Below are 11,016 nucleotides of genomic sequence, written 5' to 3' on the forward strand. Positions count from 1 at the left end.
GCTGCACCAGCTCTCTGCACAGGCCAGCACTCCTGCACAGGCCAGCTCTCCTGCACAGGCCCGCACTCCTGTGCAGAGCAGCGCTCCATGTGGGCCAGCTCTCTGCTGAGGCCAGTGCACCGCAAGGGCCAGCTTGACTTTCACCAGGAGGCCCCAGGATTGAGCCCTGCAGGAACCCAGTCGCTTGAGCCACATCCATTTCCCAGAATTTCTTAAAAAGATCTGTTCAACCCTGCAGCTAATTAAGCCAACCAGCCCCCTCTCCCCAGTGTGCAGTGGCTACAGACAGCATCCTCCTTGGTAGTGTAGCAGCCTATTGCTTGTATGGGTTGCCCAAAAGGACCTTGGAGACAGTCCTTACCTGTTGATGGTCCTGTCTGTGACTTCGTGCCATCCCCAATCTAGGCTCCAGACAGGTATGCGAGGTGCCTTTGGAAAGCCTCAGGGAACAGTGGCCTGGGTCCACATTGGCCAAGTCATCATATCCACTGGCACCAAGCTTCAGAATAAGATGCAGGTGACTGAGGTGCTATACAGGACTGAGTTCAAGTTTCCTGGCTGCCAGAAAATCCACATCTTTAAGAAGCAGGGACTTCACCAAGTTCAATGCTGACGAATTCTAAGACATGGTGGCCAAGAATCGCCTCATCCTGGATGGCTGTGGGGTGAAATACATCCCCAGTCATGGCCCCTTGGACAAGTAGTGGGTCCTGCACTCATGAGGGTTTTGCCAGCACTGCCCTCACTGGGCCCGTGCCTTCCAATAAATGACTTCCTGGCCATCTGAGAAAAAAAAAAAAGGTCTATTCAAATGCATGTTTCCCACCCTCCACTCTTTTCCCCCTGTACCATGCACATTATTTAGGATGCCCACATGACAGTCCTGGTTTACATCAGTTATTCTGGTGTAATTTTACCAGCTTGTCCCCCACTCTCAACACAGTCCTTGTTTTGACTGCCCTTTACATACTGCAAGGAAGAAATGGGCCTGGCCTGGAAATAAATATTTGTAGAGGAAAGCTGTCTATCAAAGTTGATCTATATTTTCATTCCAATAATGACTTGTCTGTGCTTCTCTTTTACCTGGCAAACCCTCTAAGACATACTTGTCTAAAACTTCATGTGTGCTGTTCAGAAGAACCAATAAAGAGTAGAGCAGTATTTCTCAGACTAAAGCTAACGGACTTAAATATTTCAGATGATTCTCACTGAAATGAGTTCCCAATGAGTATCTGGGTAATTTCGTATTTCATTTTGAAACTAATCTAAATTTTAAAAAATATAAAGTAGGCATAGTCTACATTATCTGAATGGTCACTATGAAATTTCAGTGCTTAAAGGGTATTTCTGTTTATCATCAAGTTAAAACTAAGCAATACTACTTAAATATTTGTGACATTTAAATTTAAATTTAATTAAATCCCAATAGTGTCATTCTTAATATATAAATTGTGATTTATGGAAAATTAGAGATAAATTGGTATGATATGCAAAAATAAATGTTTCTCTTCAAATAGAGAAATTTGGTGGAAGAATTGAGACATCCTTTGATGGATGATAACCTAGACATGGTGAACTTCAAATGACCTACACATTAATAGTAAGTACCATACTTGGCTTTCCACTGGCAACATAGTTTCAACAGAACAACATCATCTGAAATATTAAATCAGTGTTATTCATTTCAACTTTATTTTTCAACTTTTAAAAATATTTATAGGATTTTTTGGATTTTTGAGATGTATAAGAACTGTATGTATAAGAAATTTTATACATAGTTCTGTTTGTTCATTTTTAGATCAAGATTTTAATAAAACACGGGACAAAGAGAATGTTTTTACTCGTCAAGAGAGGTGGCTCTCAAAGTTTGAGAAACATTTAAGTGAAAAACATCATGCTTGGAAACAAAGACTGGTCTCCTGGGAAAGAGAAACAGAAACACCAGTTTTTCTGGCAAATTGGTTTAGCAGAAATGCCAATTTAGCAAAATGAATACAATTGCCAAGAATGTGAATTAACATAGTCACTTGATCTCCTCAATAAGGTTCTTCCATCTACTTCTCCCTTGTCAATCCTATTGCCTACTCAGACCTTACTCTCCAACTCTTCTTAGATCTATTTTGATTCTCTACTATTGTCTTTCTATTTCTTCCCTTGACTTTTGTGCAAGGTATTAGCCCTTCGACTCAAATTCAGAATTATAGGTCAGAGAATTTTTAGAAAGAGACTGGATTAAATAAAATAACAAGTATATAAATATCTAGAAGAATGTCTGGAATATAATAATGCCTCAGAATATACTCATGGCTCTTAGAGATAATTATCTTACTTTAAAGATTAGGTAATCAAAGTTTATCGAGTTTGAGAGCTATTTAATGTCACAGAGCAAGCTAAAGGCAGAAGTAGTTCCAGAACACAATAATTCTCACCTTTCATTAAAAAAAAAAAACAACAACAACAACACTTCCGGAGTAACTGAAAAATTCAAAGAATAAGATTTTTCTATCGTTTCTGCAAGTGCTACTTTAATAATCTGTTCTTTGACTGTCCTTGATGTGCTGAAGTACAATCTCTTTTTTTTTCTATTTTAAGACATTCTCATCTGCTGTTTTGCCCTTGGATATTCCTTGTAGGTTTGAAATATTCTCCAGAAGATAATTATGGATTTATCCATTGATATTCCAACCTTATTATTGAGCCTATTTCATTTTGAAATTTCCCTACACTGTATGCATGCCCAAGCATGCTAGTAACATAGTGAATTCTCTATTTAATTTACATCTCTCAGTCCCATGCACAAGCTTTTGAAAGTGGTTTGACTATTATTTCAAATCACTGTGTAAAAACTAAGTACTAAAGTCTATTGTGGCCATAAAGGAATATAAGCACAAAGTTATTGTATTTTGAAATATCTAGATCTCTTTGAAAAAATAATATCAGATCCCTTAGTAGAACACTGACTAATTGTAGAGAGGGAAATGTGGCAGATTACTTAAAGGGCATCACAACTGAAGAGCTGGGACACTTTATTCATTGTGATATTAGGTTCCTTTGGTAGGATTATCAAATTTTGATGAATAAAGTAAAAGATGGTGCAATTCTGTGTGTGTGTGTGAGCGAGTGGGAGAGGGAGATATCTCAGAGCAACAGAACTTTGCGTGAAATGTTAAAGGCTCAGATTTCATTCTATAGATCATGGAGACTCACTGAAGAATTTGGACCATGACAGGATTTTGTGATAGGAAGACGACTTTGGCTATGGTAGAGAGGGTGGATTGTGAGGTGTGAGGCAGCAGGTAAGAAGATGAGTTGGGAAGAAAATTCAATAGCCCAGATAACTTTAACTAGGGCAATGTCAATGGTACTAATTAAGAAAAACAATAAAAAAGATAGGATTTGGTTATTATCTAGAAGTAGGAGAGAGGAAGAAGAAGAAAAATTGAAAATAACTCCCAGGTTTCTAATTTGTGAGGTCAGATGGGATGGTGGTGCTTCTAAATAAAACACAAGGAAGAGAGCATGGGTCAAGAAACTGAGTTAAGCACATTCACTTTGATGGCCACAATTTTCTCAAGGAAGTAGGAGGCAGAGGCATCTTCTGTAAGAAAAGAAGGGGCATGTTTATATAGGAGAGTTGTAGAGCATAGTGGAAGTTTGGAAAAGTCACAATGCAAAAGGAAACTGCCAAGGAGCAGCCAAAGCTGCCTAGTAGTCTAGAAAACCTAGGAGAGTACATGGACCTGTAATGAAATCAGTCTGAACAGTTGTGTGATTTTCTATTTTTCCAAACAATGCCCCACCATCAGGTATATCAGTAGGGACACAGAGTATGGGATTGATCTAGAGTTGCAAGTTTAAATGTCAAATGCAGTGAGAATGCAAGAGCACCATGAGAAAAACTTTCAAGTTATCAACTTAGGTCCAGGGTAAATCAGGAGGAAAGGAGACCAACAGAGGAAAGAAGAGTCTCAAGATGATAAAAGTGTGAGAATATGGATGTCAAGGATATTGGTTTGAAGCTTTAATGAGAATAAAGAATGAGAAAGCTGGAAGAATAGAAGATACAAGATTAAACTTGCTTAAGTGGAGAAATTCTAGATCTGTGCTGCCCAATATGGTAGCCACTATCCACATGTAGCTATATGCTTAAATTAATTAAAATTAAATAAAGTTAAAAAGTAATTTCTTAGTTACACTAGTCACATTTCAAGTACTCAATAGCCATAGGTGGCTAACATATTGTACATTTTGGACAATGTTGATAGAACATTTCCATCATCGTAGAAAGGCCAATTGGATAGCATGGTTCTAGAACAGGGGCTCTTAACCTATTTTGTTTTACTGACGCCTTTGCCAGTCAGCTGAAAACCACACTACACTGTTTATTATTTAATAAATATATTACACCTGTATCAACACAGCCCCACAAGAAAAATCATTTTTAAAAATTTCAGTTCAACCTCAAGGACCCCTTGTTAAGAATCCCTGCTCTACCTAATGCCCAGTTTTAAAGTATGCCCATGAGCTTGAGATGCTGAAGATGACTGAGACAAAAGCTATTGAGGGAGAGGTAGTCAAGGAATCATGAAGGCAGTACATTGGATAAACTTTCCACAAGGATGTTGACTTCAGATATGAAGATATGAGCTAGATGTTAAAATCCTCAGTAAATGTGATCATCTAGATGGATGGATACCTAAACTTTTTGGGGAGTTGTGTTTCCTGGCACTGTGTCCTAACACCTTTGGGTCTTATCCTCATGTCTCTTGCTTCTGAAATAAGTTTGACCTATGCAGTATAGGCCCAGAGTGAATGTCCTAGTTCCCAAGTTATTTCTTCCTACTCAATAGTGTGAAATGGAAAAGGCACTTACTGAATTAACTCTATATATGTTCAGATTAACTAAGAATTTGAAAATAATCTATGGACACAGCCACAGTTTCAAATAGATTTAATAGAGATTGTGGTATAGTTAGTTATGTTGGCTTTCATCGCTAAAAATATCACACAGGACAATTTTCAGTGGCATCAGATAGTTGCCAACACCATGTCTCTTCTCCCCTTTTCCTGAAAGTTGGAAACTATGAGTTATGAGTCCACAGTAATCCTTCCTTACTAACATCAATTTATGAGCAGAGCAAGTCCTCCAGGCTTCACATTCCTCTGTCCCACATCCTGGTGATTATTGCAAAGCTGAAAGGGGGAAAGGTTATTAAACACCTTGTTCAGATGAGCAAATGAAGACTCTTTCCCTCTATAACTTAACAATTATAAACTGAAATAAGCCCAGTCTCCTCTTTGCTCCTTTGGTCAATGTTAATCCCTCTTAACTTTGTTCTTGTTATCATTTGTGATTTAACTCTTACCATTTTTTAAGAACTGGAAGGAGCTCAGTGCATTGTCTTATTTTCATTTTTCAATAGGCTATAGTTTTTATTCTCTTTGCGATTCTGTGAGCTTATATAGTTATTTGTGTGTAATAGGCTCTTTCATAGCAACATGCAGTGGAAAATTCCTTTTGACAAGCCATAGCAAGCTTAATTGAGTCACAATGTATGCCATTAAATAGCTTCCAATGAGGCAAAAAAGTTCTTTTTTTAAGATAGCATAAGCTTTCACTGAGTTTCAACATAACTATATGGTCCCACATGACTAAGGAAATTATTTTTTTTTCATTTATGAAAAGATACAGAGAAGTTTAGAGTTAATATTTGAGTTAATTAATTTAATTTTAAAGATATATTATCTCTACCAAGGTTTCTTCCTCAAATTTAGTGAAGCCTTTTAAAATCTTATATTGAATTACAGGTCAGTTTTAAAATTTTGTCTTTTTATGCTATTGTTTAATCATTCCCTAATGAGAACCCAAAATCAATTCTTTTAAAATTTTTGTTTCATTTTAAATGTCATTAGAATAATAATAATGAAACTATTTTGTCAAGAAACTATTTCTGATTCTCTCCCATTGACTTTGCAGCATGAGGCGATTTCAAATCCTGACAATACTTTTTTATTGGAGTGCTTGGAAGCAGGCTCTCAACCACTGAGCTACTCCGCTCGCCCATTAACTGTTTATTGGCAATTGAGCACTTTCCCGTCCCTTCCTGGTGTGGGCTTCACAGGTCCTGGAGTCGGGGCTGGGTTATGCACAGACCTGCCAAGGTGTCACTGGAGCGTGGACTCAGGTGACCAGGTGAGGGCTGTGGCCCCTGGGGGCGGCCCCTGGTGAGGCATGTGGTGACTCAGTGTCACCCACTAGCGTCTCCTCTAGGAGGTGATTCCCCCAGGACTGGCCCTCGTCCTGCACCCTCACCCCAGGGTCCACCCTCTCCCTGCCTTTTTCTGTCCGGTTTCCAGGAAAGTGGGAAGGAGGGGGAGGAGGCCCCGGAGGGAGCTCTTTGCCCAGGGGTGGGGGAGGAGCTGCGGGAGGAGGGGAGAGAGGAGGCGTCTGGAGGGAAAGAGAGGAAGGCCAGAAGAACCCCAAGCGGTGGGAAATTAGAAGTCATCCAATAATAATAACTTGTTAGCGAGGAATGCGGGCTGCAGGAGAGCAATTCTCACTCTTAAACTCAGAGGCGGGGCTCCCGGATTACTAATTTGCCCGGGCCGGGCCCAGTGACAGTGAGTGTCATCCATCTCCCCTGCCAGCGGCCTGGAGGCTGCCAGCCTTTTCAGGCCTGGGCGCGCACGGCTAGCTCGCTGCTGCCCCCCGGCGCTGGCCGCGACTCCCTGCATCTCTTTGCTCCCTTTGGCCGATTGGGTAGGAGAGACTCCAGGTGTGAGCAGCTGTGTGTGGACTCAGCACCCAGTTCACGCGTGCAAACGGAACCTGAAGCGACTCTCGGCCTCAGCTTCCTCCTCTCTGAAATGGGGATCAGACTACCCATCTCGCAATACAGTGGAACCAGACGTCTGGAGAAGGAATCTGCCAGCTCTAAAGATTAGCCAAAGGCTACATTGCAGGGACCACACCACAAATTTATGGCTGCCTGCCCTGGTCCCAAGTGGGTAGCGTGACCCCCCCAAGAATCTCCCACAATTGAAGCAAAAAGTAAACCAGATCTCACTGATCTGGCTGGAGGACTTGGAGGTGGGGCTTAGGCGTCCTGCCCCAGGGGGACCCCCTGAAATTCTGACAGTACTTTTAATGTTTTCAGGACAGACGCTGTTAGGGTTTTCAGGACAAGTAGATTATCAGCATACATTAGTTAACTTGTACTTCCATTTGAATATCCTTCAGATGTACATGGGGTCTGGTTGATATTGCAGCTCCAATGTCAGCATGAAGAGCACCAGCAGAAATGGGCATCGACTGCTTATTTCCCTCCATAGTGCAGTAATCAGGTAGGGAAAGGAGATTATAAACCATTGATTTCAACCATATAAATGGGTTGAAAATAAATCGTGTTCTTCTATTTGTCCCTATAGCCAAATTTTTCTAACACATTATTACGAGTAGTCCTATTCAGTTGCATCAAAGGACTTCCTGGCTTTTAATAAAATTGTTGCTATTGGTTCCAATTTTCTTTTTGTATTCCAGATGAATTTCATTAGCCTATGCAGATTATCTGATGCTTATCTGTCTACCCAGCAGAAAGCTTTCTTGGATAAGGGTCTGTTAAATTTGTGATTACTTTATTTAGTCATGTAGAAAGTGTTCTGGTATCTATCCCTTTATACCTGCCCACATTGTGTGAAAGGATATTTTTCATCATACTGCTAAGAAGGTAACATGCAATCTTGAGTATGAGGCTATATGGATATATATAATAGGATAAAAAATTGTAGGCATTCTTGATTCCAAACCACAGATAATATCTGATGCCTTAAAAATTCAGTACAAATCACTTAAGTGCATTATATTTATTCATCTATTTCTAAAGCTAGTATCTGTGGGTGCGCTGATGGTAGAGAGAAGTTAATGTGCTGATAGTGTTTTAGTTTCCTAGGCTGCTCAAGCAAATACCCTAAAATCATTTGGCTTAAACAATGTGAATTTATTTGCTCACAGTTTTGAGGCCAGGAAAATGTCCAAATCAAGGCATCATCAAGGTGATGTTTTCTCCCTGAAGCCTGTGGCATTCTTGGACTGGCTACCAGTGATCCTTGGTTCCCGTATTGCATGGCAAGTCACATGGAGGCATCTCCTGGTCTCTTCCTTCTCTTCTGGGTTCTGTTTCAGCTTTTCACTCCTGTGGTTTTCTCTCTGTATGAATTTAATTCTCTTATAAAGGACTCTAGTAATAGGATTAAGACCCATCCTGACAGGAGGTGAGACACACCTTAAGTGAAGTAACCGTATCAAAAGGTCCTGCTTACAATTAGTTCATATCTACAGGAATGAATTACATTTAAGAACATGTTTTTCTGGGGGCACATATAACTTCAAACCACCACAGTAAGCAACCTAAGTTTTTATAAAGCCACTTTGAAAGTAATTAAGTACCACAGTAAGTACCACAGAAAGTAATGGACATGGCAAGTCTGCTCTAAATTCCTATTCTTCAGTTCATCTGCAAAGAAAAGGAAGGCATAGAATACCACTATGGGAGATTTCTGGGTATTACAATCAAAACAAGTCCTTCATTAAAATATTTCAAAGGTTTTTTCCAAGTATTGATTAACCCTCTTATGCCCTGGGAATAGGGAATTGTTTGCGGGTGGAAAATTGAGCAATGGGTTGCTCAGGTAAAGGCAGTTGATAATCTTGAGGGTTCAGCATGTGACACAGCATGGGACTGGGCTTTGGAGCCAGTTTTCATCTTGCCTGCACTCTGTACTTAGTACTGGAGTTCAGGCCACCTACAAACTGCATTGAGCTTTGGTTTTCTTAAAGAATAGAAAAGATAACACACATACAAAGAATTTAATCAAATATGATTCTCAATAAAAGTTAGTTGTGCCACAATTATTAATTATATATAATCATAAAATAATAATAAAGTGAGGAATATGTATTTGCATCTATTAGTAATCATGGGAAAGTCTCATTCAATCATACACTGAGTATTCAGATACAGCTTCATGCATTATACTGGGAAAACAAGGACACTGAAAAGTGCTGTGAAAGTGTACTTTGTGATTAAATCATACCTAACAAACCCACTTTTTAAACCTACGGCATTTCAAGGCAGGATTTCAAATCCAACAAGTGCAAACTAACAGAAAAAATATTTTCCATCATCATTAATTGGTATTAACTCAAGATATTTGACAAGTGGATTAGGTTTAAGAGATCTAGATTTACTTCCACCATATAAGTTAGATATAAATGGCTAAAAGTGGTTTGTGGAATGAAGTTACAGGGAAAAAAAAAAAAAACTTCTCCCTAAGACTTCTAGTTACACAAACTCTGCTACATATACTCGTGCGGTCACCCCTCAGGCTGAAGTGTGGTTTGCTGGCCTGGCGGAGCAGCCGCGGCAGGCCAAGCCGCTGCCCCCATAATAGGGTGGCTGGTCGGACTCACCGCCACCCCTGAAGGAAGCTCGGCATGGGCGCAGAGTGCCCTCGGGTCTCCCCTTCTCGGCAGCCATGCTTCCGCGGCCGCCCCTCCTCCCGGATAGCGCCACACAATGCCTTGTGGGGCAGCACCCTTCTTCTTCTTTCTCCCTGCGCAGGCCCAGGGCGGAAGATTCCAGTCTGCCCTTTTCCCCTCCCCCGACAGCAGCAACAGCCAGGTGTGGGCGGAAAAATCCAGCCCGCCCTTTTCCCTTCCCCCAACAGCAGCAACAGCCAGGCGTGGGCGGGAAACTCAAGTCTGCCCTCCACCCCAGCAACAGCAGCCACCAATCCCTAAACCCTGCCCCTTCCCCCAGCAACAGCGACAGCCAATCCCTAACCACCACCCCTCCCCTGTCCAGTACCACCCACTGACCTTTCGCCGGCAACCAATCAGAACAGGGCATGGCTTCGACCAATCAGCCTTCCCCAGCCCCTATAAAACTGTTGCCTCTCCCTCAGTAAAGTGGACTTGCGTGTTTACCTTGTCTCCGCGGTAGTTCTTCTGCCGTGCGCCCTCCAGTCCTGAGAGCCCCCGACAAGGGCCTGGCCTCCCTTGTCCCCAGTTCGTCGCCTGCTTCTCCGGGCGACCCCTTCGTCGCCTGCTTCTCCGGGCGACCCCTTCGTCGCCGGCTTCGCCGGGCGACCCCGTCAGCCGAACCGCGCAACCCCTTGTGAGACCGATCCCTCGTCTGCTGCCGGACTGACCCCTCGTCCCAAGTGGGACCGACCCCTCGTCCCAAGCGGGACCGACCCCTCGTCCAGAGCTGGACCGACCCCTCGTCCGCAGCCAGACCCCACCTCTACCGACCGAGCAAGCCGTCGCAGTTGGCGCCCAACGTGGGGCAAAGCAACCCCACCACAGCACAACGTGGGGCAAGGCAACCCCACCACAGCCTCACTCCATAACCTGGCAGCCCCCCCCTCCTCTCTTCTCACCTTGGGACTTCTCTCGTGCAACATTGCTGCTACCTGAGCCTTGGCTACCTCATACGATCCACGGTGGTCTGGGAGAATCGCTGGATGGCTTTCTCCTTCCATGTCGGGGGCTTATACCGACCCACTATGATTAAGAGGAGCCTTGGATTTCTCGGGAGCGTGCGCTTGCACGTCTGAAGTAATCCTACCACAGCCGTACGCCCTCCTCTCTTCTCACCTTGGGACTTGTCTCGTGCAACATTGCTGCTACCTGAGCCTTGGCTACCTCATATGATCCACGGCGGTCTGGGAGAATCGCTGGATGGCTTTCTCCTTCCATGTCGGGGGCTTATACCGACCCGCTATGATTAAGAGGAGCCTTGGATTTCTCGGGAGCACGCGCTTGCACGTCTGAAGTAACCCTACCACAGCCCTACGCCCTCCTCTCTTCTCACCCCTATCTTTTCGCTCTGCATTGCTGCTCCTGAACCTTGGTGACCTCATATGATCCACGACGGTCTGGGAGAATCGCTGGATGGCTTTCTCCTTCCATGTCGGGGGCTTATACCGACCCGCTATGATTAAGAGGCGCCAATA

General features: G+C 42.8%; 1 pseudogene; it reads left to right on the forward strand.

Annotated features, from left to right (window-relative positions):
* Positions 1 to 232: 232 nt before the first annotated feature.
* Positions 233 to 356, forward strand: LOC111766533 (small nucleolar RNA SNORA70; annotated as a pseudogene).
* Positions 357 to 11,016: the final 10,660 nt, after the last annotated feature.

Source organism: Dasypus novemcinctus, chromosome 4 (genome assembly GCF_030445035.2).
Source record: "Dasypus novemcinctus isolate mDasNov1 chromosome 4, mDasNov1.1.hap2, whole genome shotgun sequence".
NCBI classification, from domain to species: Eukaryota; Metazoa; Chordata; class Mammalia; order Cingulata; family Dasypodidae; genus Dasypus; species Dasypus novemcinctus.